Here is a 25,188-nt window from a genome sequence, read left to right on the forward strand (position 1 = left end):
GTGACTTAAATAAATAAGTAAATCTTTAAAAAAGAAGAAGAAGAAGAAAGAAGAAGAAGAAGAAGAAGAAGAAGAAGAAGAAGAAGAAGAAGAAGAAATCTTAGGCAATTTTCTAAAACACCTGTGACTGGAAGACATGTAGAGGGGTCAATGTGGTTTAAAGGGACAGGATCTTCTGTGAAGATATATGAGATGACTTAAATCAGGGGAGCTATTCGCAAGTTCTGTTAACCAATGGCATGGTCTCCTAATGAATAAATGACAATGAGAATTGTGCTTTTCTGAGTTTTTATTTAATATTTCTAGCAGCTTTGTGAAGCCTTTAATTCTTTTTTTTATGTTTATTTTATTTTTTTTTTTTTTTTGAGAGAGAGAGAGAGAGCAGGGGAGGGGCAGAAAGAGAGGGGCTCAGGGATCTGTCAGCAGGCTCCAAGCTGATAGCAGAGTGCCCAATGTGGGGCTTGAACTCGTGAACCACGAGATCATGACCTGAGTTGAAGACAGATGCTTAACAGATTGAGCCACCTGGGCACCTTTAATTCTTTATTTTTTCTTCCTTATCCCATTAATTGTGACAAGCACCAATTCTGGTTTGCCTCAGTTAATTCATATTTTCTTCCATTTTCTGCTTCTGCTTTAGGTAAGTTTTATGCTATGTAATGTATATGTTCATATATATTATTGTATTCGTTTCTGCCCAAACTGCTTCTACCCAGGTAGCTATACTGCCCCATGATTCCACCCTTGGGGTAGGTTTTTTTCCCTTGACTTTTTTTCCTTCAAATTTTCAGAATTTTACAGTTTTGTCTGTTACTTGGCCTTCTGTACACCTACTACCTTTTTACCTAGAAGATGTGAAACATCTGGTGTTCGTTGTGGTAAAGAGGTTTGGGATTCTAAGGGCTCTTCTTTCTTCAGATCCTGCAACCCATCAAAGTTGGGCCCCAAACTCAGTTTAACTAAAAGTCAACTGAGATCAATAATTCACCCTTCAAAGTTTTGCCTTGGATCTTTGTGTGAGGAGGAGGGAGAAGTAGGGATGTGGGCTGTGAGCTATGACTGATGAGAGATTCTGAGCTACACTACTTAGACACTCCTGAAATCCTGACCCTTGAAAACTATATGAGATAATGTTAATAATTGTCTTAAGCTGATGATTTGGGGAATTATTTGTTATACAGCAATAGGTAACATACAATATGCTAAGTGGCTTTCATTCTGCGTAAAATCCCTATAGTCTTTCAAAACACCTTGTTAGCATTTCTTCTAGTATTTAAAATATCTAGGGGTGCCTGGGTGACTCAATCGGTTAAGCTTCCGACTTCGGCTCAGGTCATGATCTCGAGGTCTGTGAGTTCGAGCCCCGCATCGGGCTCTGTGCTGACTGCTCAGAGCCTGGAGCCTGTTTCCGATTCTGTGTCTCCCTCTCTCTCTGACCCCCCCCCCCCATTCATGCTCTGTCTCTCTCTGTCTCAAAAATAAATAAACGTTAAAAAAAAAAACAAAAAAAACCCACTCACTTAAAATATCTAATTCTATACTTGTTCAATGTCTGTCTATCTCCTTCACTGGGGCAGAGACCACATCTAACTTTTCATTAAGCACAATTCCCAGCATTCAGGAGGCATTCAAATATATATATATATTAGTAAATAAATAATAACCAATAAAATAAAGAATCTTAAACCCAAGAGTAATTGGCTGCCAACATTTTGTATCCCTAAAACATGTTTATAATGGTGTCTTTTCAAAAATCATCCTTCACGTAGGATGAAAACATTTATGTGCCTCTATTGTAGCACTATCATATCAAATAGGAGTTGTCCATCTGTGAGCTCCATGAGGGCAGGGACTTTAGTTTATCACCTTTGTATTTCCAACATTTGCCAGTGCCCATCACAAAGATATTCAATAAACGCTTGCCGAGTGATAAATTAAGTGATCATGTGGAATGACTAAAGGTAGACTTTCCACGATATGAGTCAAGACTTGAGATTGTGCCATATCACCTAGTATTGCAGTTTGCGGAATTCTTTGCTTTGTTGTAGTATTATCAGTTACACTGAATTAAAAAATGAAGCCCTATAAATAATGCCTCTTGACCCAACCAAATTTTTTAAAAAAAAATTTTATGTTTTTCTTTATTTTTGAGAGAGAGAAAGAGAACGTGAGCAGGGGAGGGGAGGAAAGAGAGGGAGGGAGACACAGAATCTGAAGCAGGCTCCAGGCTCCAAGCTGTCAGCACAGAGCCCATTGCAGGGCTCTAACTCGTAATCCACGAGAGCATGACCGGAGCCAAAGTCGGATGCTTAACTAACTGAGCCACCCAGGGGCCCTGACCAAACCAAATTTAATTTTTTTAAATGTTTATTCAATTTTGAGAGACAGAGACAGAGCATGAGTAGGGGAGGGGCAGAGAGAGAGGGAGACAGAGGATCTGAAGCAGGCTCCAGACTCTGAGCTGTCAGCATAGAGCCCGACGCAGGGCTTAACTCACAAGCCATGGGATCATGACCTGAGCTGAAGTTGGATGCTCAACCGAGCCACCCAGGCGTCCCTGGACCAAACCAAATTTAAATAGCCTACTCAGAGAGACAGTAAATCAGAGCAAGGATAGTAGCACCTTTTAGTCCAAATCCCATCCCAGTTCAGCAGGTAGAGAGCACAGGAAGTTGACATCTCATAAGACATTTGGATCCACGCACTAGTCAATCGCTGTTTATGCTAAACCAGCAAATCCAAGATTCTACAATTAGAAGGGCTCTCTTGAAAGACAATGCCATTCAAAATACCAGAAAGTTCAAGTGATAATAGGATTTGGATAACTCATGATACATGCAATAGTAAAGTTCAGAGCAAAATGCCTTGAGACTGTATGTAGTATTTACAGTAATACTTATAAATGGCCATGAGTGTAAATACTAATGTGTCCCAGAGCTTACTTTAAAAAAATTAAACTAAATTAATTTTTATTTTATGCTATTGTGAAGCTTACAAGAGAACTATTAAAGTCTTTCTCAAAAAAAAAAAAATAAAAAAAATAAAGTCATTCTCAGTGGGGGGCACCTGGGTGGCTCATTTTGTTAAGTGTCCGACTCTTACGTTTGGCTCAGGTCATGATCTCATGGTTCAAGGGATCGAGCCCTGCATCAGGCTCTGCGTTGACAGCATGGAGCCTGCTTGGGATTCTCTCTCTTCTCTCTTTCTTCCCCTCCCCCACTCGCACTCTCTCTCCCTCAAAATAATAAATACATTTTTTTTAAAAGCCATTCTCGGGGCATGGGTGGCTCAGTTGGTTAAGCGTCTGACTTCGGCTCAGGTCATGATCTCATGGTTCATGGGTTTGAGCCCCGCATCGGGCTCCACATACTGACAGTGCAGAGTCTGCTCGGTATTCTCTCTCCTCTCTGTCTGCCCCTCCCTGACTTGCATACACAGACTCTCTCGTAAAAATAAATAAATGAAATTAAAACCAAAAAAGTCAATTCTCAGTGGAAAAAGTACATCTAAAGTTCATGTTATACCAGAACAGATCAATGATCTGTCCTGACTTCAACTAAAGCTGCTTATACAAATCACATAATCAGTATACATACTAATTAAAACTAGCAAGAGTATCAGTTGATTTAGGGATGACTGAAAGTTGCACCAGTTAGTTTTCTCCTGTTACTTTCAGTTCTACTGCAGTGGCTTCTAATATAACTTATTCACATTAATGTATCTGTATAGAGTTCCAGCCTCAAAACAATGATGGAATTATCCTTCACTAGTGATCCTTCTGTTGACACCGTCTCATGCCATATACAAAGAAATGCCACAAAACAATAACAGAAATGTGTCTCAAATGGCCAAAGTACCATGACCCTGGTCTATAAAACATAGACCCTGGTAAAGAGTCCAAGACAACAGTCAACCTGATCTTTGAGGGTACTCCCATGCCAAAACATTTTCATTTAGATCGCCAAAAAGGGAGGGCTGAGTAACACCCACGATGGATGACACAGCTTTGAAGAGGGCCTCCTAACAAAGTCGGAGGAGTCACCAACATATACCTGTGTTCGAATGGAATATTCAAGCACGATGCTCTACGACTGGGCTCCGGTTATATGATGTTGATAGAAAAAATATCTCAGCCCCAACTGTGGCTTGCCACCAAGAGTCTTTCATTGCAGTGGTCATAGGGAAGGAGCTTTGTTAACTGATAAAGCTGACAAAGCTGTTAATTAACAGTTCCTGAGAAGGAACCACGAAGGCCTGAATTACAACTTTCACAGAAGTAGCCAACTTCATTATGTTTCAATTTAATATATCCAATTTCATCATAAATTCTCAAGCTACAATGGCAATGATTCATTCAACAGATATTTTTTAGGGGCACCTGGGTGGCTCAGTCGGTTAAGTGGCCGACTTGGGCTCAGGTCATAATCTCGCGGTTCACGAGTTCAGGCCTCGCGTCAGGCTCTGGGCGGACAGCTCAGAGCCTGGAGCCTGCTTTGGATTCCGTGTCTCCCTCTCTCTCTCTCTGCCCCTCCCCTGCTTGTGCTCTGTCTCTCTTACTTTCCAAGATAAATAATAAAACATGAAAAATGTTTTTAATAAAAAACATATTTTTTTAAAGCACTACGATTTCCCTGGTACTGTTTTGGATGTTAGGGATACAGAGGTAAACAAAGTGGACAAAAAACTCTACCCATAAAAACTTACATTTTAGTGGTGGGAGACAGATTATAAAAAAATAATTAAAATATAGGTAGAATATCTGCCCGATGACATAAAACAGGAAAGGGGGAAAGAGAATGCAACGTTAGGCAAGCTTGTGACTTTCAACAAGACAATGAAGAAATACCTCGGTGAGAAGGAAACATGGAACAAAAATCTAAAGTGAGTTTATGAATCAACTCAGGCTGCCATAACACAATGCCATAAATTGGGGGGCTTAGACAACAGACATTTATTTTCTCACATTCCGGAGTCTGGAAATCTGAGATCAGGGTGTCCTCATAGCTGGGTTCTAATGTTTATTTATTTTTGAGAGAGACAGAGACAGAATGTGAGTGGGTTAGGGGTAGAGAGAGAGGGAGACACAGAATCCCAAGCAGGCTCCAGGCTCCGAGCTGTCAGCACAGAGCCCAATGCAGGGCTCGAACTCACGAGCTGTGAGATCATGACCTGAGCCGAAGTCGGTCACTCAACCGACTGAGCCACCCAGGCACCCCTAGCTGGGTTCTGATAAGAGCTCTCTTCCTGGCTTGCCAAAGGTAAACTTCCTGTTAGATACTTACATGGCCTTTCCTGGGTGTGTGCACACGGAAAGAGACAGTGAGAGGACTCTCTGGTGTTTCTTCTTACTTGGACACTAGTCCTATTGGATCAGAACCCCACCCTCATGACCTATTCAACCTTAATTACATAAAGGCCCTATCTCCAACAAATTCTTACACTGGGGGGTTAGGGCTTTAACATATGAATCTGGGTGGAGGACAAAATTCAGTCTATAGCAGGGAGTAAGCAGTGCAGATAACCGGGGGAAGAATGTTTTAGGCAGAGAGTTTGGGCCAGAAATATAAGTTAGGGAGTTTCAGCATATAGACAATATAGACATAAAGACATCAGATGAAATCACCAGTAGAGTGACTGTTGAGAAAAGCAGAAAAGGAGACTGAGAAGGAGTAGCTAGTGAGTGATGAGGAGAAAACCAGGAGAGTGTAGTATCATGGAAGCCTAATGAATAAAGCATAGTATTTCAAGAAGGAGGGGGTGAGAGGTCAAATAAGAATGAAGGCTGAGTCCTGACCACTGGATCAACAATCTGGAGGGTACTGGTGACTTTATCAAGGGCAATTTTGTTGGAGTAGCAAGGGCAAAGGGCTGGTACTTTCAAGAGAGACCAAGAAGAGGAATTCAGTATGAGTAAAAGCAACGAAAGAAAAAATGGATAACTTGGACTATATAAAAATTTAAAGCTTTTCATGGCAAATGATAGATGCCATCAAGAAAGTGAAAAGACCAGGCACCTGGCCGGCTCAGTACAGCTTGAGACTCTTGATCTCAGGGTTGTGGGTTCGAGCCCCACGTTGTGTGTAGAGATTACTTAAAAATAAAATATTTTTGATAGCTTTTCTTTTTCTTATTTTAAAAAATATTTATTTAATTTTGAGAAAGCACAAGCGGGGGAGGGTCAGAGGGAGGGGGACAGAGGATCTGACACAGGCTCTGCACTGACAGATTGACAGTAACAAGCCTGATGTGGGGCTTGAGCTGAAGTCGCACGCTCAACCAACCGAGTCACCCAGGTGCCCCTAAAATCTTTTTTTTTAAGTTTATTATTATTTATTTTGAGAGACAGAAAGCACACACATGCACAAGCAGGGAAGGGCAGAGAGAGAGAGAGAGGTAGAGAGAATCCCAGGCAGGGCCCCCCCCAAGCTGTCAGTGCAGAGCCAGATGCAGGGCTGGATTTCACAAACCAGGGGATTATGACCTGAGCCTAAACCAAAAGTCAGACACTTAATAAACTGTGCCACCCCGGTGCCACAAAAATATAAATAAATAAAATCTTTTATTTTTTAATGTTTCTTTATTATTTTTGAGAGAGAAAGAGAGAGAGAGAGAGAGAGAGAGAGAGCAGGGGAAGGGCAGAGAGAGGGGGACAGAGGATTAGAAGCGGCCTCTGTACTGACAGCAGTGAGTCCTAATGTGGGGCTCAAACTCATGAACTGTGAGATTACAACCTGAACCAAAGTTGGATGCTCAACCAACCAAGCCACCCAGGCACGCCCCCAAAAATAAAATCTTCTTTTAAAAAAAGTGAAAAAATAGGGGCGCCTGGGTGGCTCGGTCGGTTAAGCATCTGACTTTCGCTCAGATCATGATCTCATGGTTAGTGAGTTCGAGCCCTGCATCAGGCTCTGTGCTGACAGCTCAGAGCCTGGAGCCTCCTTTGAATTCTGTGTCTCCCTTGCTCTCTGCCCCTCTCCCGCTCACGCTCTGTCTCTCTCTCTAAGTAAAAAATGTTTAAAAAAATAACTATTTTAAAAAAAGTGAAAAAATTTTAAAAAATTTTAAGGTGAAAAAATAACCTACAACATGGGAAAAATATTTACAAATCTGATAAGGGAGGGATACAGAATATATATTAAAAAGTTACAACTCAACAACAACAAAAACAAATAACCCAATTTTTTTCAAATGGACACAGGATTTAAAAAAAAAAATTTTTTTTAACGTTTATTTATTTTTGAGACAGAGAGAGAGCATGAACGGGGGAGGGTCAGAGAGAGGGAGACACAGAATCTGAAACAGGCTCCAGGCTCTGAGCTGTCAGCACAGAGCCCGACTCGGGGCTCGAACTCAAGGACTGCAAGATCATGACCTGAGCCGAAGTCGGCCGCTTAACCGACTGAGCCACCCAGGCGCCCCCAGGATTTTTTTTTTTTAGTGTTTATTTAGTTTTGAGAGACAGAGAGACAGAACATGAGTGGGAGAGGGGCAGACAGAAAGGAAGACACAGATCCCAAAGCAGGCTTCAGGCTCTGAGCTGTCAGCACAGAGCCGGATGCGGGGCTCAAACTCACAAACCATGAGATCACGACCTGGGCTGAAGTTGGAGGCCTAACGGACTGGGCCACCCAGGCGCCCCTGGATACAGGATTTAAGTAGATTGTTCTCCAAATAAGATATGTAAATGACCACTAAACATATGAATAGATGCTCAACATCATTAACCATTAGAAAAATACAAATCAAAACCATAATGAGATATCAAATCACACCCATTAGGAATGGCTATAATCAAAAAAGCAGACAACAAGTGTTGGTGAAGATGCAGAGAAATTGGAACCCTTATATATTGCTGATAGGTATGTAAAATGATACAGCATTTTAGAAAACAGTTTGGCAATTGCTCAAAAGTTAAACAGAGTTATCTTATAACCTAGCAATTGCACTTTTAGGTATATATGCAAGAGAAATAAAACTGTATGTCTGGGGCAGCTGGGTGGCTCAGCTGGTTAAGGATCCAACTCTTCAGTTTCGGCTCAGGTCATGATCTCATGGTTCATGAGTTCAGGCCCCACTTTGTGCTCTGCGCTGACAGCATGTAGCTTGCTTGGGATTCTTTCTCTCCCTCTCTCTCTGCCCTTTCCCCCACTCTCCCTCTCAAAATAAATAAATAAACTTATATAAATATATAAAATATATATAATGTTTATATATATGTATGTAATATTTATATATCCAAACAAAAATCTGTATGCAAAAAAAGTGTACATGGATGTTCACAGAAGTATTATTCATAATAGCCAAAAAATGGAAACAATCCAAGTGTTCATCAACTGATGAACGGATAAATGAAAGTGGTATATTCAGACAGCAGAATTATTATTAAGCAATAAAAAGGAATCAAGTATTGACACATGCTACAACATGAATGAACTTGAAAACACTATGCTAAATGAAAGAATCCAGTCACAAAAGACCACATATTGTATGATTCCATTATACAAAAAGTCCATAGAGCAAATCCATAGAGACAAAAAGATTAGTGATTGTGTAGGGTTCTATAGGGTGGGGAGTGATTAAGGAACAGGGGGTTTCTTTTGGGGATGATGAAAATATTCTAAAATCAATTGTGGTGATGGTTACACAACTCCGAATATGTTTAAATCATTGAATTGTATACTTTACATGAGTGCATTTCATGGTATGTGAATTGTATCAAAATGAAGATATTTGTGTGTGTCTGTGTGTGTGTGTGTGCGCGCACGTGTGTTTACCTGCATAACAATGGCTTGAGGAACAAAGGTATAAATCTCCAGAGACACTCAACATCACCACTTGGGATTCACTTCTAAGTGTATCTGACTCCAAAGCCTGTGTGTTCTTAACCATTCTTCTGAACTACCTCCTAATGATCATTTCCTTAAGTTAGATTTCCATAAGTAGAATTAATTACTGAGACAAAGGATTTGAACGATTTGCTGCAAGGGTTGAAGGAGTCCCTGTAACCATCTGGGCTTGCCAGGTACATGGCCCCCTTCTAGACAAAGTGATCCAAACTCCTCTTTCCTCTTCAAGGGCTACAACTCATACAACCTGTTTTGAATGAAACAGACCTTGCCATCACAGCTGATTAAGACGCAAACCAAAGGCAGCTATACACACCCTAGCCAACTGCCACTCAGGCAGTAGTGACAGCTCAGTGTTCAAAGGCAGCGCTCAATAGTGAATAATGGCAAGTCAACCCAATCAAATTCTCTTTTTAGGGACATATAAATGCCAGGTGAACAAAGGAAGGCAAGTAACCGAAGCCTGAACTGTTGAGCTCTTAGCAGCTGTGTGGTAAGTATAGAACATGAATTATTTGTAGAGAAGCTTTCGACTGTCATCTGAAGAGTGAACCCAAACACCTCTTGCAAACAAGCTCACCCAACAAGGAACCCACGCACAGCACACTGAAGTCATTTGCTACTACTGACACTAATAAATTAATAGTGATACAAATGATACTACTACTAGTATCATCCATATGATACTAACCTAATCACATGAAGCATTCTCTAAGGAGGTTTCAAAGAGAAACCACGTCATTTCATCAGGTCAAATCATTGTACCAATAAAAGTTTCAAACCAATGGTATTTTGCTCAAGGGGAGCAGAACAAGGCCTCTAAACCTTCTAAATCTTCATCTCTCCCTCAACCTTAACACCCCTTTCCTACCCTGCACTCAGCTCGTGAATTTGCCTTCTATGTCACTGGGAAAATAAAGGCGATGAGATGGGAACTTTCTCGTTCTCTCACCCCCAAATCGACCGTCCTATCTCCACCAGCTCTCCTATTCTCTGTCTTCTTTCCTGTGACAAAGGGAAAGTGTCCTTGTTCCTATTAAAGGCTAGTCAACTCCTTTGGGCCCCTTATCCCATCCCCTTTAGCCTAGTCTTGGACTTTGCTCCTGAAGTTCTCCCTAATCTCTCTCACATCGCTGATTCCTCCCTTTCTATTGAAAACATGTAAACATGCTCTAGTATCCCCTTACCCATACTTAAATTTTTTTTCTGGGAATTATAAGAAAAAAAACTTTTGTTGGAGCAAGGAAGGCTTTGAAAGTATGATACAAAACTCAGATAAATTCAACTATGTAAAAATTAAAGATTTCTGGAGAGAAAAACAACGTAAATAAGGTGAAAAGACATACCAGCAACTCCTATCACAGAGGGTTAAAGTGCCTGATGTATTAAGAGCTTCTACAGATGAATAAGAAAAAAACCAACAACTCACCAGAACAATGAGCAAGAGGATGGCAGAGACAATTCAAAGAAATACAACTGGCTTTTAAACTTTTGAAAATATATTCAACCTCACTCAAAATAAAAGAATGCAAATTAAAGGTACAACAAGAAACCATTTTCACTTACTAGATTGGCACAGATAAAAAAACTTGATAACACACCGAATGGGGAAACACCTTCTCATCATTGCTGGTAGGAAATATACTGGTACAAATTATATAGAAATGTTTTGCACCGTATCTGTCAAACTCACAAATGCACTCACTCTTTGACTCAGCAATTCTAAGTAATTTTATACTACAGATATATATTTCCACACATATGACAAGGCCCATGTATAAAATCATTCATTGCAGTTTTGTTTGTGATAACAAAAGATTGGAAACCACCTAAATATTCATTAGTAGGATCACTAGGGAATTGAATAAATAAATTATTGTGTAATAACATAATGCAACCATAAATAAAGAAAGTGGGAGACCTTTTTGTATATCTATACAGAACAATCTTCAAGATAAGTAGATAAGTAGAAAAGCAAGGAACAGAAACAGTACGTATAGTGAGCTATCATCTGTATATTTGTTTAAAAGGAGGAAAGGTAGAAAAAAATATATGTAAATATTTGCTTGTATATACAGAGAATACTTCCAGAAGGATTTGTAAGAGACTGGAAACATTGAAATGAGGGAGGAAAACAGAGTGACTGGGGGAAAGGTAGGGGAATGAGATTTTCACTGTAAACAAATCATTTTGTACCATGTAATGTAATCTATTAAAAAAACTTTTTTTAAATAGGCTCCACACCCAGTTGGGGCTTGAACTCACAACCCTGAGATCAAGAGTCACATGCTCTGCCAACTGAGCCAGCAAGGTACTTCCAAAATTTTGTTTTTATGTAAAAAAATTGTTTTTCTAAGTTTTCCCTGTCCTATCACCCTATTTCTTTACAAAACTACTCAAAGCATTTGTCTCTATTTGCTGTTTCTACTTTCTCATCTCCATTCTCTTTTTAATCCATTCGAACATAGTTTTTGTCCCTGCCATTCTACTGAAACTACCTTGTCCAGGTCATTATAACCTCTATCTTGCCAGACAAATCCAATGGGCATATCTCCACCCTCATCTTAATCTCTCAACAGTATTCAACACTGTCAACTACTCCCTCCTTGAAGTCATTTCTTTTCTTGGCTTGTAGGATACTTCATTCTCCTAGTTTTCTTCTTGCCTCCTTAGTCACACTTCAATCATCTTGTTGGATCCTCCTCTTCCTCTGACTTTTGAAGATTGACTCTGCCTTTGGCTCTTTTCTGCTCTATCCATACTTTGCCCTAGGTGATCCCATTTAGTCACATAGCTTTAAGTACTGCCATTGACCACCTAATTTATAATTCGGTTCCATTTCTCTTCTCTAAGCTCCTGAAGTCATAATTCTATATTTAGTTTTTCAAGGAACCATTAAACTATTTTCTAAAACATGGCATCATTTTACATTCCCACCAGCAATATATAAGGGTTCCAATTTCTCCATATTCTTACCAAGAACTGTTATTATCTTTTATATTATAGCCATCCTAGGAGATGTGAAGTGATATCTCACTGGAGTTTTTATTTGCATCTTCCTAATGAATAATTATGTTGAGCATCATTCATGTTCTCGTTGGCCATTTGTATATCTTTTTTGGAAAAAGACTATTCTAGTCCTTTGCCCATTTTTTTAATTGGGTTGTTTGGTTCTTGGTTGACTTGTAGGAATTCTTTATGTACTCTAGATATTAATCCCTTATCAGGTATATGATTTGCAAATATCTTGTCCCACTCTATGGGTTGCCTTTTACTCTGCTGATAGTATCTTTTGATACACAAAAGCTTTTAATTTTGATGTTCAACTTATCATTATTTTTTCTTTTGTTGCCTGTATTTTTGGTGTCATATCCAAGAAATCATTGCCAAATCCAATGACATGGAGACTTTCCTTTGTTTTTTCTTCTAAGAGTTTTATAGTTTTAGTAGTTACATTTATGTCTTTGATCCATTTTTAGATAATTTCTGTATATGGTGTAAGGTAAGAGTCTTTTGCTTGTGGATGTCCAGTTTTCCCACTACCTGTTGTTGAAAAGACTGTCCTTTCCCCATTGAGTGGTCTTGACAACCTTGTTAAAAATCATTTGACCATATATGCAAGGGTTTATTTCTGGATTCTATTTTCTATTCCATTGGTCATGCCTGTTTTTATGCAAAGTAGACTTTTAAAGATACCATTTTTAACTCTTCAGATTGGCAGTATATCAAAACATTGATAACATTCAGTATTGAAAAGGATGTGAAGAGATGAGGATTCTTACACAATGCTGGGGGAAATGAGAATCACTATGACCTTTTTGGAAAGTAATGTAGAGGTGTCAAAATTTAAGATATTCTTTTAATGCAACACATAGGATCTTTTTTATAGAAATAAAAAACTAGTGCATAAGTATATGTGTACAAAGATATTTATTGTGGTATCATTCGTAGTGGGAAGAGGCTGAACTGAAAAAGTCAGGTAGCTATTCTCTCTGCATCTTTCTCTCCTTGCAGTCACATGTTTTCTCACTTCTGTTTTCCTCTGTATTTCTTCCTGGACTTGCAAATGGACCAACTAGATCACTGGGTAGGAGTCTCTCTGATCTTACAAATCTCAGTGTTCACCATCATCTTAGTCTTGAGTTACCATTTTGCTCATTTACAAATCTGCTATTTTTTTATGCCACTTTTTATAGTTTCTACTTGTCTGCCAAGTTTTTCAAGTTTGGTTTTTTTATCTCCTTGAACATAGTTCAGAGAGTTGTTTTATAGTCTGTGTCTAAAGATTGCAACATACAGAATCAATCCCTGTGGGTCTGTTTCTATTATTTGTTATTTCTCCTCCTTATTCATGGTGTCTTATCTCCTTGTTTGCCTGGTTATCTCTGTGCTGGACACTCTATTTGAAAAAAAAATTTTTTTAAATAATTTGATGCTGAGGATGATTATATTTTTCTTTAAAGAGGATTTTTATTTACTCTTGCTACTAGCAATTAGGGCCAACTTAATATAAGTTCAGGCCCTGAGATTTTTCGGGGCCACTTAAATGATATGAAGTCAGCCTGCAATATGAGGATTAGTTTCCTTCTGGTGTTCCCTTACACCTACAATGTGGCATTTCATTTTATTTTATTTATTTATTTATTTATTTATTTATTTATTTATTTATTTATTTTAATGTTCATTTATTTTTGAGAGAGAGAGAGAGAAACAGAGTGCAAGAGGCAGAGAGGCAGAGAGAGGAGACACAGAATTCAAAGCAGGCTCCAGGCTCTGAGCTGTCAGCACAGAGCCCAATGTGGGGCTTGAACCCAGAACTGTAAGATCATGACCTGAGTCAAAGTAGGACGCTTAACTGACTGAGTCACCCAAGTGCCCCTACAGTGCAGCATTTTAAACTCCTAGCCAAAGCAGAGGGTAAAATGTCAGGGTTACAACCCTTTATGGACCCTGGACTCCAACTTTTGTCCCCATCAGCTCCCAAGGCTGCCAAAAGTGCAGCTTAGATTGACAGTATGCCTCCTGAACTAGTAAATGTAGTAAATGCTACCAGACAAAAGCAGCATGAGTGTCAGGCTCATCACTCCAAATTTCTTATCTATCCAAAATGTTGGCCCAGTAATTCCTCACTATCTTGTTAGTTAGTTATTAGATGCTTCTGGAGGATGCTTTTTATGTGCGTCCAGCTGGGTTAGCTGTCTTCAGTAAGAGGGTTCACCTGAATTACATAGTCTATCATCAGTAACAATGGAAGTCCATTCAGTTTACTTTATTTCTGCAAGAGAAAATCTCATTAGCTCCAGTCAAGGGCCTATTCCTACTCTTGTGGCCAGGGTTCTAAGGTCATTTAGTATACAGAACATTCAATTGCTTTGAGAAGGGCAGGTTCCTAACAAGGGGATATGGGCATGGAATAAATGATTGGCATCTTTAATATACCAAATTACTTGCTGTTCTTTAAATGTACCCTCCTATATCATATTCCTGTGTTTTTTCATGTGTTGTCTCCGCAGCCAGGATTTGCTCCCCTCTGTTCACTAGGCAAACTCTTTTTTTATTTTCAAGACTTAACTCAAAGAAGACTACCTTATCTCAAAAACAAGCAAAGAAAAAAAAAACAAAAAGACACTTCTTCTATATGCTCTTTGTAATGTGCATAAATCTTTTCATAGAAATGATTCTATCCTAAAGGATATCATTCCTATTATTCTATCCTAAAGGATAGGAATTATTTTTTTTTTCACTGATGAGAACTGACATTGTGCCAGGCACATTCAACAAATATTTGTTGAGTAAATGAACGAATGGGAGTAAAGAACAAATGATTCTATAAAATTCTAACTCCAAAAAATAACTTATTTCCATGGTTTGTTATTCACTAGACCTTAATTCTTAGAAAAACCTTTTTCCCTCTCCTGCTAAAAATAAATAATACAGATATGTTTTGAGAAAGAGTAAATAATGATATCATTTTAGAAGCAATTGCCTAATTTCTTTTGCTTTACTAGATTTGGTACTCTCAGATTCTGACTCATTTTGTTTTCATGCTTGGAAGACAAGGCTTCAAACTCATTAGTTGGCTTTATGGCCATTTCACACTTTGCCTACCTCCCTCTCCATTCCCACAAACAACCCCCCCCCCCCCTTCCATTTTTATCTTTTCTTCCTTCTAAATTTTCATTCTTTCTTCATAGAAAGGACATTCACTGATCACACAACTGGTCAAACGCAGCAAAAGAAACACACAACTTTATATCCACAGTTCTGTAACTTTTCTGAAAATCAGAGGCCTAAAGCATACATCAAGTTTAATAAGGAGTCATAGCAACTTCTAACAAATTCGGAACATTCATAAGGGACCCCTATCAACCAGTTCTAACAGTTGCACTGAAAGGGAGAAGGAGCAAAATCTTTGTGAAAACCAAGGAGATACCTTACCTTCTGAAGATCTTTTTGAGAAAGATTAGGAGGGCAGACAGGCCACACATTAGTAATCACCTTCCCCAGCACAAGGGAAACAGAAAGTATCTGTTTAACCATATTCCCAAAAAAGGAGAGACTAGAAGAAATCAGACAGAAACACAATAGTAGCTTTAGAAGCTACAAGCAATAGAAACAACAAAAAGAGAGTTGAGGTGTGACCAGTTATACAAAACTGGAAGCATACAAGAAAAAAATACCATTAAGTAGTTGTTTCAACTCGAATGTGAAGATATCCACTGTCTTTTTTTCATGTTTATGTTTACTTATTTTTGAGAGAGAGAGAGAAAAAAAGTGGGGGAACGTCAGAGAGTGAGGGAGAGAGAGAGACTCTCAAGCAGGCTCTGCACTATCAGCTCAGAGCCTGATGTAGGGCTCAAGCCCACAAACTGTGAGATCACGACCTGAGCTGAAGTTGGACTCTTTAGAAAAGAATCAGTAGCCCAAAACTACAGAAGCAAAATAAATATAATAGAGTTTTACCCAAAGAATGACTTACAAAGTGGATTTGCTAGTTTTTTTTCATAAAATATGCTCATTCATTAACAATAAGAAACTTCTGCTATTCCATAGGTACTGATAATTTGAGCCATTTCTTTGGTCTGTTGAAAGGCTGCCTTTTCAGTTGTAGCCTCAAGTTCCCAGAATCATTGGTGACAGCCTAAGTGGACTTAATATCATTTCCCAAGGCTTGCTTGGGAATTTTCAGCCTGTGATGTTCAAGAATCTCAGGTGCTCCCACCCAATATTTGCATTTTTGTATGCAGAAGAAAAAAATTATTTAAGTTGAGGGGAGGGCTAAAGAAAAGAATGAGTAAACTAATACTTTTTTTAAAGAGGTAACTATTGATGGCATCAGGATGTGAAACCCCAACTATTGGCACCAACCCCACTGCCTCTGGGTTCCAGCATTTTTTATTTTTTATTTTTGAGAGAGAGAGACAGGGGATGTACAGAGAGAGAGGGGGAGACACAGAATCTGAAGAAGGCTCCAGGCTCCAAGCTGTCAGCACAGAGCCTGACGTGGGGTTCGAACTCACAGATTGGATATCATCACCTGAGCAGAGTCTGTTGCTTAACTGACTGAGCCACCCAGGCGCCCCACCAATACTTAAAAAAAAATTTTTTTTAATGTTTTTATTTATTTTTGAGACAGAGAGAGACAGAGCATGAGCAGGGGAGGGGCAGAGAGAGAGTGAGACACAGAATCCGAAGCAGGCTCCAGGCTCTGAGCTGTCGGCACAGAGCCCAATGCGGAGCTCGAACTCACGAGCCATGAGATCATGACCTGAGCCAAAGTGGGTCACCCAACGGACTGAGCCACCTAGGAGCCCCCCTAAAAATTTTTTTAGATAATACAAATACTATAAGCAGTAATTAGACAAAACAAATTCAGAACCCCAGTTAAACTCTTTGCTCTCAAAGTTGAAAATTAAGTGAAAGCAATTTTTATAATTCAGAAAAATAAATACTGTGGAAATGTGGAAAACATGGACTGGCTCAATTCTGTAATGATACATGATGAAATGCCATCTGTACAAGTGACAATAACAGAACAAATCAATGGAAGTGAAGAATAATCTTCAAATGTAATTTAGATATTTTAGTTGCAAAGATGTTGATCTGCATTCATATGTGTTGCTAATTTAAAGAAAGAACTAAGTAAATGTCTTTCTGGATCCTAATGATAAAAATATAATAATTATTTCAATTTAATTTTCCACTCATTCATTCAAATATTTTTGGAGCAACTGCTATGATGTGGAAGACACTGGGGTTACTATGGGGTGGGGGTGGGGGGGTTGAAAATAAAAGGTGAAAATGAGCTCCTAACTTCAGGGTATATATATATATATTTTTTTCTTAATTAACATAATTCACATACCATAACATTTATCATTTAAATTTAAAGGGTACAGGGTTGCCTGGCTGGCTCAGTCAGTGGAGCATACAACTCTTGATCTTGGGCTTGTAAGCTCGAGCCCCATGTTGGGTGTAGAGATCACTTAAAAATATAAAATCTTGAAAAAATAAAAGTGTACAATTCATCAATGGTTTTAAGTACATTCACAAAGTTGTGCAAGCATCACCACTATGTGATTCCAGAACATTTTCATCACCCCCAAAGAAAACCTTGTATCTACTAGCAACCACATCCCATTTCCACCTCCTCCTAGAGCCTGTGGTGGCCACTAATCTACTCTGTCTCTATGAATTTTCCTATTCTGTACATTTCATATAAGTGGAATCATACAATATATAGCCTTTTTAGACTGGCTTCTTACATTTAACATAACATTTTCGAGTTTCATCCATGTTCTAACAAGTTTCAGTACTTCATTCTTTTTTATTTCTAAGCAACATTCCATTGTATGATTATACCACATTTTGTTTATCCATTCATCAGCTGACAGACACCTGGATTGTTTCCACTTTCAGGCTATTATAAATATTGCTGCTATGGACATTTGTGTACAAGTTTTTGTTTGAAGAAAGTTAACTACTACAGAATGATTAATCAATGTACTAATTATGTTTGGATTAATGCATCAATGTATTGATACAGAAGTAATGGATAGTGGTAAGCATCATGCAGTGGATTTTTATTGGTTTTGGCTTCCCAACTTCAGTTCCTCCTTCCTATTAGTACAGTATCCGTATTCTCTTATGTGTAATAACATAAGGAAGCTTCTAAAGAAGCTGACTTCACACTCAAATCCAGGGTAGCCCTTATTGGCTTAAGTCCAGCACATCCTATCTCCATGGACATTGATTAGTTCAGTGACAGGCAAGTGACAATAATTCAAACCGATGAGATATGAAAAGATCTTTGCTGGGGCTTCTGAGAAAGATGCTTCCTTGCTATTCTGAAGTAGCTGCCTTGAGAGATGTTCTTTTACTACTAGAGATGAGGGAAGCACATACAGCTCTCTTAGAAACTGCTACAGTCATATTGAGATTGAGCATATTGACCCATACCGAGCAAAATTTAGAAAATCAAAGATTTTGTAAATGAAATCAGGTCTTTGGTAATATCACTGAGCCTCAATACTGAGGACCAAGTTTCAGGTGACAATTAACAAATTCTCTTAATTTATTTTAATGTTTATTTATTTTGAGAGAGAGAGAGAAAGCATGATGAGTGGGGGAGGGTCAGAGAGAGACAGAGAGAGAGAGAGAGAGAAAATCCCAAGCAGTCTCCATGCTGTGCTGTTAGCATAGAGCCTGACGTGGGGTGCAATCTCACAAATCTGTGAGATTGTGACATGAGCCAAAACTAAGCCGAGCTTAACCAACTGAGGTACCTAGGTGCCCATCCCTTAATTGTTTAAGCCAGTTTGAGTTGAGTTGTCTGTTGCTTACAATCAAAAGATTATATCATAATATTAACAGAAACTAAATTTTTATAGCACTTTATAGTGTAAGTCTAAGCTATGTGAATTCAGTGGTAGACACATTGGATACTGCCTGAGGGAGTCATGAAAGTCTTCCTGCAGAAAGTGACATTTGAGTTACAACTTGCAATTTAGAAAGTATTTACTAAGTACAATGGACTAAACAAAATTAGGCAGATTTCTTTTATTGCAGATCTTCTCAGAGACTTTAATATTCATTCATAATATATGCATAATATAAATTATACATATATTCAAGAGAGGGAAATAATATACCATGTTTACTAAATTTATTTCACTCTGAACACCTAGTAATATCTCAAAGAATCCAGCTGGCTTGGTAAACACTGGTATGTATAATGTGTCAGTGGATGGCTAAAAGAGAAGAAAAGATCATCTTGGCCATCTTATTAGAAAATTTTCATGAAGATGAAGGCATTTGAAACAAATTTTAAGAGATTGGTGAATCCTGAACAAGCAGAATGGATCTAGGTAGTTTCTTGACTAAGACAAGTTCATCAATTAAACCCTTCAGTCAAGAAGAAATCTGAAAGGGTAGTCATCAGCAGTGTCATTCTTTAAAGTTTATCAGGAAGGCTTTTTTTTTTCTGGAGTCCTGGAGCAAATTCAACAAATAAAAAGATAATAGCTATTAGTAAAATAAGCTAAAGTGAAAACATTTTAAATGTATTGCCCACTGTATTTGTAGGAAATACTTGTAGAAGAGAGGCATGAGTAATGAGCGACTGATTTCTCTGTATTTGATAAGGCATCTAGTAATCTGTTTGTCACATTTCAGTTTCACTTTATAATTGTGAATGAACCCTGAGATACATACTACATCTTTTCAGCTCTGGCTGTCTAACAGGAACAACTGATAGTTGGAGAAAACTCTGCAAGTTCGTAGGTTATAAACTTAGGGAATTAAGGGTTGTTACCTTATTAAGACAGAATCATTAAGTCTCTAAAAGCCCATTTACAATTATTCATGGTTAACACCATTTACCTCAAATGAATAGTCCTTTCTTTTCTTCATTTTTCCAAATCAGGTCTATGAATAACAGGGTGATTAAAGCTTGAAAAGGAAAAGAGACCAGAGATACTCACATACATATCCATTTTTTATTTTCCGAAGAAAATTGTATAACTTTGCCATAAATTGCTTTCAACAAAGGCTTAGTTTACACATAAAAAGATGGTGGGGACGTGAAGATGGGGGTGGGTTGGGGGATGGCAGTGGGAGATTAACTAATAAAAAAAACCCAAAGACTATTTCTCTGAAAAGCTACATGGCAGAAGGAAGAAAATACAAACACTGGCCTTAGGACAAAGTCTCCATTGACTTCTTACATCCATCAGTCAGTGCTTACCCAAAAGTCCCCGCTGAAGTAGCATTTTGCATACCACACACCTACCAATAGAAGGTCAATTTATCCTGAAGCAGGTAAAGCACATAAAACCAAATTCCTGGGCTGCAAAGATGCAAATGCTGACAAAATAAGGTGTTTACAGGGAACTTCTTATCAACAGCTAAGTCTTTAAAGGAGAAAAAAAATCTGAGATACTCCTCAAGGTACCAGATCCATACACCAAACATTTTCTTCCAGGTTTTGTTAACTAGGGGCTGAATCGCTAACAGAACTATCTTAAAAATACATAAGTTATGAGAAATTATTATTGCCATTCCTCTTCCCTTTAAGAATTGCTACATTAGGGAGCCTGGCTGCTCAGTTGGTAGAGCATGTGACTCTTGATCTCGGGGTAATGAGTTTGAACCCCACGTTGGTCTTGGAGATTACTTAAGGAAATTAAAAAAAAAAATCTACATTATTATTAGGACCCAAAGACTTGTTCACTACCCTCGTCTTTCACTTCCTTCTTGCTAATTCTTTTTCTTGATACTTTACTCTGTTCCTGTGAACCTGATTACCAAAGGTCTTTTCGAATAAACAATTCATATTTTAGGAATATAGATAATGGTATTTTTTCAGCAAGTCGAATACAATTCAAGACTCTACTTTTGGGGGCTTAACAGAAGATCGCTCATTCATTAACTAATAATATTCTAATTCTTGTCAATTGTTTCCATTGGACTATGGAATTTCTTATGGTGGAGGCAGATATTATCAACCACTATTTTTTCTTAAATTATTTTCAAAATACTGTGTAAGTATAAGATAATGCACTGAAGATACACAAATATACAAGGGTAGCTTTCATTATCTTAAAATAAAATGATCTCAGCCACTCCCCCATTGTATCACCCCAGGAAGTAAAAATCACGGAATACAACTATTTCTTCACCTTTCGCCATGGCAAAAATGACAGAATGCATAAGCTAAGTCTGCTCTGGAATGGTAGAAAGGCAAAACTGAGGAAATAAGGAAGATCCAGGTGATTGAGAATTGAGAGCTAAGTAAAAGATAAGGATAGGAAAGAGAGAGAGACTGACAGAGACCCAAGTCCATACAATTACACTGTAGGAAATATAAGATCCAGATAAGAACATGGGTGCTGAGATAGAAAGAACGGGGTCCTGGGAGTTCAGGCTATTGCATTCTTGCCCCACCTCTCAGATACCAGCGTTATAATGCTAGCTTCTGTTTCCTCATCTGGGGTATAAGGAAATTGAACAAACTGCCTCTGATATTCCATCTTTAACTTTCTAAGAATCAATGGAAGGCTCCCAAGTGGTGGAAGGTAATAGAAGCCAAGATGGAAATTTGGAGGAATCTGAAGCCTAGCAAGCCTCTCACAGAGGGAGTGAAGACAGGAACAGCCAAAGTAGGAAAAGAAACTGAGAGAAGTTGAAGAGTCAAGAACAGATCCCACATGAACGGTCTCCATTTTTCTACCAACACTCTAAGAGAAGAGAAAATAACCCAATTTAATAACCTAAAATAAATCTAATAATGTACTTACTGCTATTAGGTTGAGCCATATATAAAACTATTGATATTCAGTTGTGACAAAACTAGCAATTTCATATGGTTCAAGTTAATTATTTTCCATTATCCCATTTGGAGACAAGGAGTCTTCATACCGATGATAATTAGCTGATTTCTATGTAAATAGAAAACAACATATTTGAGCCCTTAATTTCTTTATAAAGCTGATATTAGTCAGTAACTAGTAGAACTATTAAATGACCCACACCAACTACTGTGGTTAGATTACTCTCCTTAAGACTATAATTCTGAGATGCTATATCCTCTCTTTCTCCCAGCATATTATGCCTTAATTTTCCATCAAGAAAATGGAATCATAGAATCACAGAAATGAAAACATACAATTTTATTTTATTTTTTATTTTTTTATTTAAAAAATGTAATGTTTGTATTCATTTTTGAGAGAGAGAGACCCATCGGGAGGGGCAGAGAGAGGAGACACAGAATCTGAAGCAGGCTCCAGGTTCTGAGCTGTCAGCACAGAGCCCAACGTGGGGCTTGAACCCACAACCTGTGAGATCATGACTGAGCCTAAGTTGGATGCTTAACTGACTGAGCCACCCAGGTGCCCCCATACAATTTTATTTTTTTAACATTTTATTTATTTGTTTGTTTATTTATTTGTTTATTATTTTTTATTTTTAAGTAACCTCTACACCCAGTGTGGGACTCAAACCCACAACTCCAAGATCAAGAATTACATGCTCCACTGACTAAGCCAGCCAGGCGTCCCAGAAAATATACAATTTTCTTGAGAGTACATAAAAAGACCTTGAGATGGCGTGACCTATGGAAAAAAGTTTAAACGATATAATAAACCATTACTCTATGGGAGAAGGGTTACAAGTAATACCATATAAAAGAAACCAATTATGTACAGAAAAGGTTGGCAGTAAAGAAAGATGCTGAACCTACAAGAGAAAGGGGTATCCCAACCATAAGCTCGAAAACTTCAAATTGATCCTTGCCTAATCATGAAGGAACTGAAAGAAGCATTTAGTTATGTTACTGTGGTTCTCTAGCAGAAGGAACTAGCTCTAAGGAACCAAGAAACTAAAAAGAGAAGTAAAAAGGGGTGGCTCAATTTTTGCCATCCAAACACAAACACCAAAGGATCAGTTAGTGTTGTAAAAAGAGGACTGACATCTGGAGATCTGAGTTTGGGCCCTAACTCTTGTCACTAACTTGTTGCGATCTTGAGCGAGTCTTCACCTTCCAAAATATGAATTTTCACCTCCTCAAAGTGAGGGGGTGTAACAAATGATCTAAAACAATATAATTTCAAACTGACAGAACATTTCAAGAATAGTAGAAGGAATCTTAACTACAGAGAACACACAGTAGGGAGGTGGGTGTGGGGGGATGGGTGAAGTAGGTGCTGGGGATTAAGGATGCACTTGTTATGATGAACACTGGGTGTTGTATGAAAGTGTTGAATCACTATATTGTGCACCTGAAACTAATATTACACTGTATGTTAATTAACTGGAATTTAAATAAAAACTTAACAACAACAACAACAACAACAAAAGAATAGTATGGGGCACCTGGGTGGCTCAGTCAGTTGAGCGGCCGACTTCGGCTCAGGTCATGATCTCACGGCTTGTGAGTTTGAGCCCCGTGGCGGGCTCTGGGCTGGAAGCTCCCTCGGAGCCTGGAGCCTGCTTCCAATTCTGTGTCCCTCTCTTGCTCTGCTCCTCCTCCGCTCTGCTGCTCCTATGCTCATGCTCTGTCTCTCTCTCTAAGAATAAATAAAACATAAAAAAAAAAAAAAAAGAATAGTAGAAGGAACTCCTCTTAAGTTTTTTATCCAAATCAAATTTTATTACCTCTGCTCCATATGCCTTACTATTCTACCTTTATATATATAGACTTATAAATATATGCATTTTTTCTGAACCATTTGAGACTTAGATATCACACTCTTTTACTCCTAAATACTTCCGTGTGTTATTTACTAAGAACAAGGTCATTCTCTATGCAGCCACAGTATAGATATAAAAATTGGGACATTTAACATTGATACAATACTATTATCTAATTCACGATCCATGTTAAATGTTGCCATTTGTACTAAAAGCATTTTTTAGGGCTTTTTTTTTTTTTTTTTTCCTAGTCCAGGATCAAATCTAAGGTCACACACTACATTCAGTTTTCATGTCTCTTTTGCCTCTTTTAATCTGGACCAGTTCCTCAGCCTTTCTCAGCCTTTCTGTTGTTTCCTGACCTTGACATTTTTTTTTTTAATTTTTTTTTAAATTTTTTTTTCAACGTTTTTTATTTATTTTTGGGACAGAGAGAGACAGAGCATGAACGGGGGAGGGGCAGAGAGAGAGGGAAACACAGAATCGGAAACAGGCTCCAGGCTCCGAGCCATCAGCCCAGAGCCTGACGCGGGGCTCGAACTCACGGACCGCGAGATCGTGACCTGGCTGAAGTCGGACGCTTAACCGACTGCGCCACCCAGGCGCCCCTTTAAATTTTTTTTAACATTTTATTTATTTTTGAGACAGGGAGAGACAGAGCATGAACAGGGGAGGGTCAGAGAGAGGGAGACACAGAATCTGAAACAGGCTCCAGGCTCTGTGCTGTTAGCACACAGCCCGACGCAGCGCTCGAACCCACGGACCGCGAGATCATGACCTGAGCCGAAGTCGGCCGCTTAACCGACTGAGCCACCCAGGCACCCCTCCTGACCTTGACATTTTTTGAAGGGTACAGGCCAGTTATTTTGTAAAATGGCTCTCAATTTGGGTTTGTTTGACATTTCCTCATGATTAGGTTCTGTTTGTACATTTTTGGCAGGATTACCAGTGAAGCAATGTTGTGTCCTCAGCACTTCTTATTAAGAGATGACGTAGGCTTGGGGCGCCTGGGTGGCGCAGTCGGTTAAGCGTCCGACTTCAGCCAGGTCACGATCTCGCGGTCCGTGAGTTCGAGCCCCGCGTCAGGCTCTGGGCTGATGGCTCGGAGCCTGGAGCCTGTTTCCGACTCTGTGTCTCCCTCTCTCTCTGCCCCTCCCCCGTTCATGCTCTGTCTCTCTCTGTCCCAAAAATAAATAAAAAACGTTGAAAAAAAAAAAATTAAAAAAAAAAAAAAGAGATGACGTAGGCTTGATGACTTGGTGAAGGTGGTATTAACGAGGATCCTCCACTATTTCCCCTTTATAATTATTAAAGTCGTTTATGGAGAGATACTTCACCATGCAAATATCCTGCTCCTCATCAAACTTTCACCCATTTTGCCAGTTTCAGCATCCATGAGTGAGTTTCTCACTCCACCATTTCATCTATATTTACTAGTTGTCATCCTCTGATAGGAAATGCTTTCACTTTTCCTACATTTATATAATGATTTATTTACTTCTTTATATCAGTGTGGACTCATAGGCTCTTATCTCATTCAATGGTTTATAACCCGTTACTAATAGTAATTATTTTGATTAAAGCAGGGTTCTTTTTTTTTTTTTTTTAAGTTTATTTATTTTGAGAGAGAGAGGACACAAGTTGAGGAGGGGCA

The 25,188-nt window shown here is 38.7% G+C and overlaps 1 long non-coding RNA gene across 2 annotated transcripts in view; it reads right to left on the minus strand.

Annotated features, from left to right (window-relative positions):
- Positions 1-25,188, minus strand: part of LOC132672245 (uncharacterized) — a 40,546-nt gene that overhangs the window by 9,096 nt on the left and 6,262 nt on the right. For both annotated transcript variants that reach the window (XR_009607439.3, XR_009607438.3), the window contains exons 3-4: positions 21,644-21,784; positions 19,728-19,796 (exon numbers count right to left, since the gene is read on the minus strand). This is a non-coding gene — a long non-coding RNA (uncharacterized LOC132672245). The remainder of the gene's footprint in view (positions 1-19,727; positions 19,797-21,643; positions 21,785-25,188) is intronic.

The sequence above is a fragment of the Panthera onca genome, chromosome C1 (assembly GCF_046562875.1).
Source record: "Panthera onca isolate mPanOnc1 chromosome C1, mPanOnc1 haplotype 2, whole genome shotgun sequence".
NCBI classification, from domain to species: Eukaryota; Metazoa; Chordata; class Mammalia; order Carnivora; family Felidae; genus Panthera; species Panthera onca.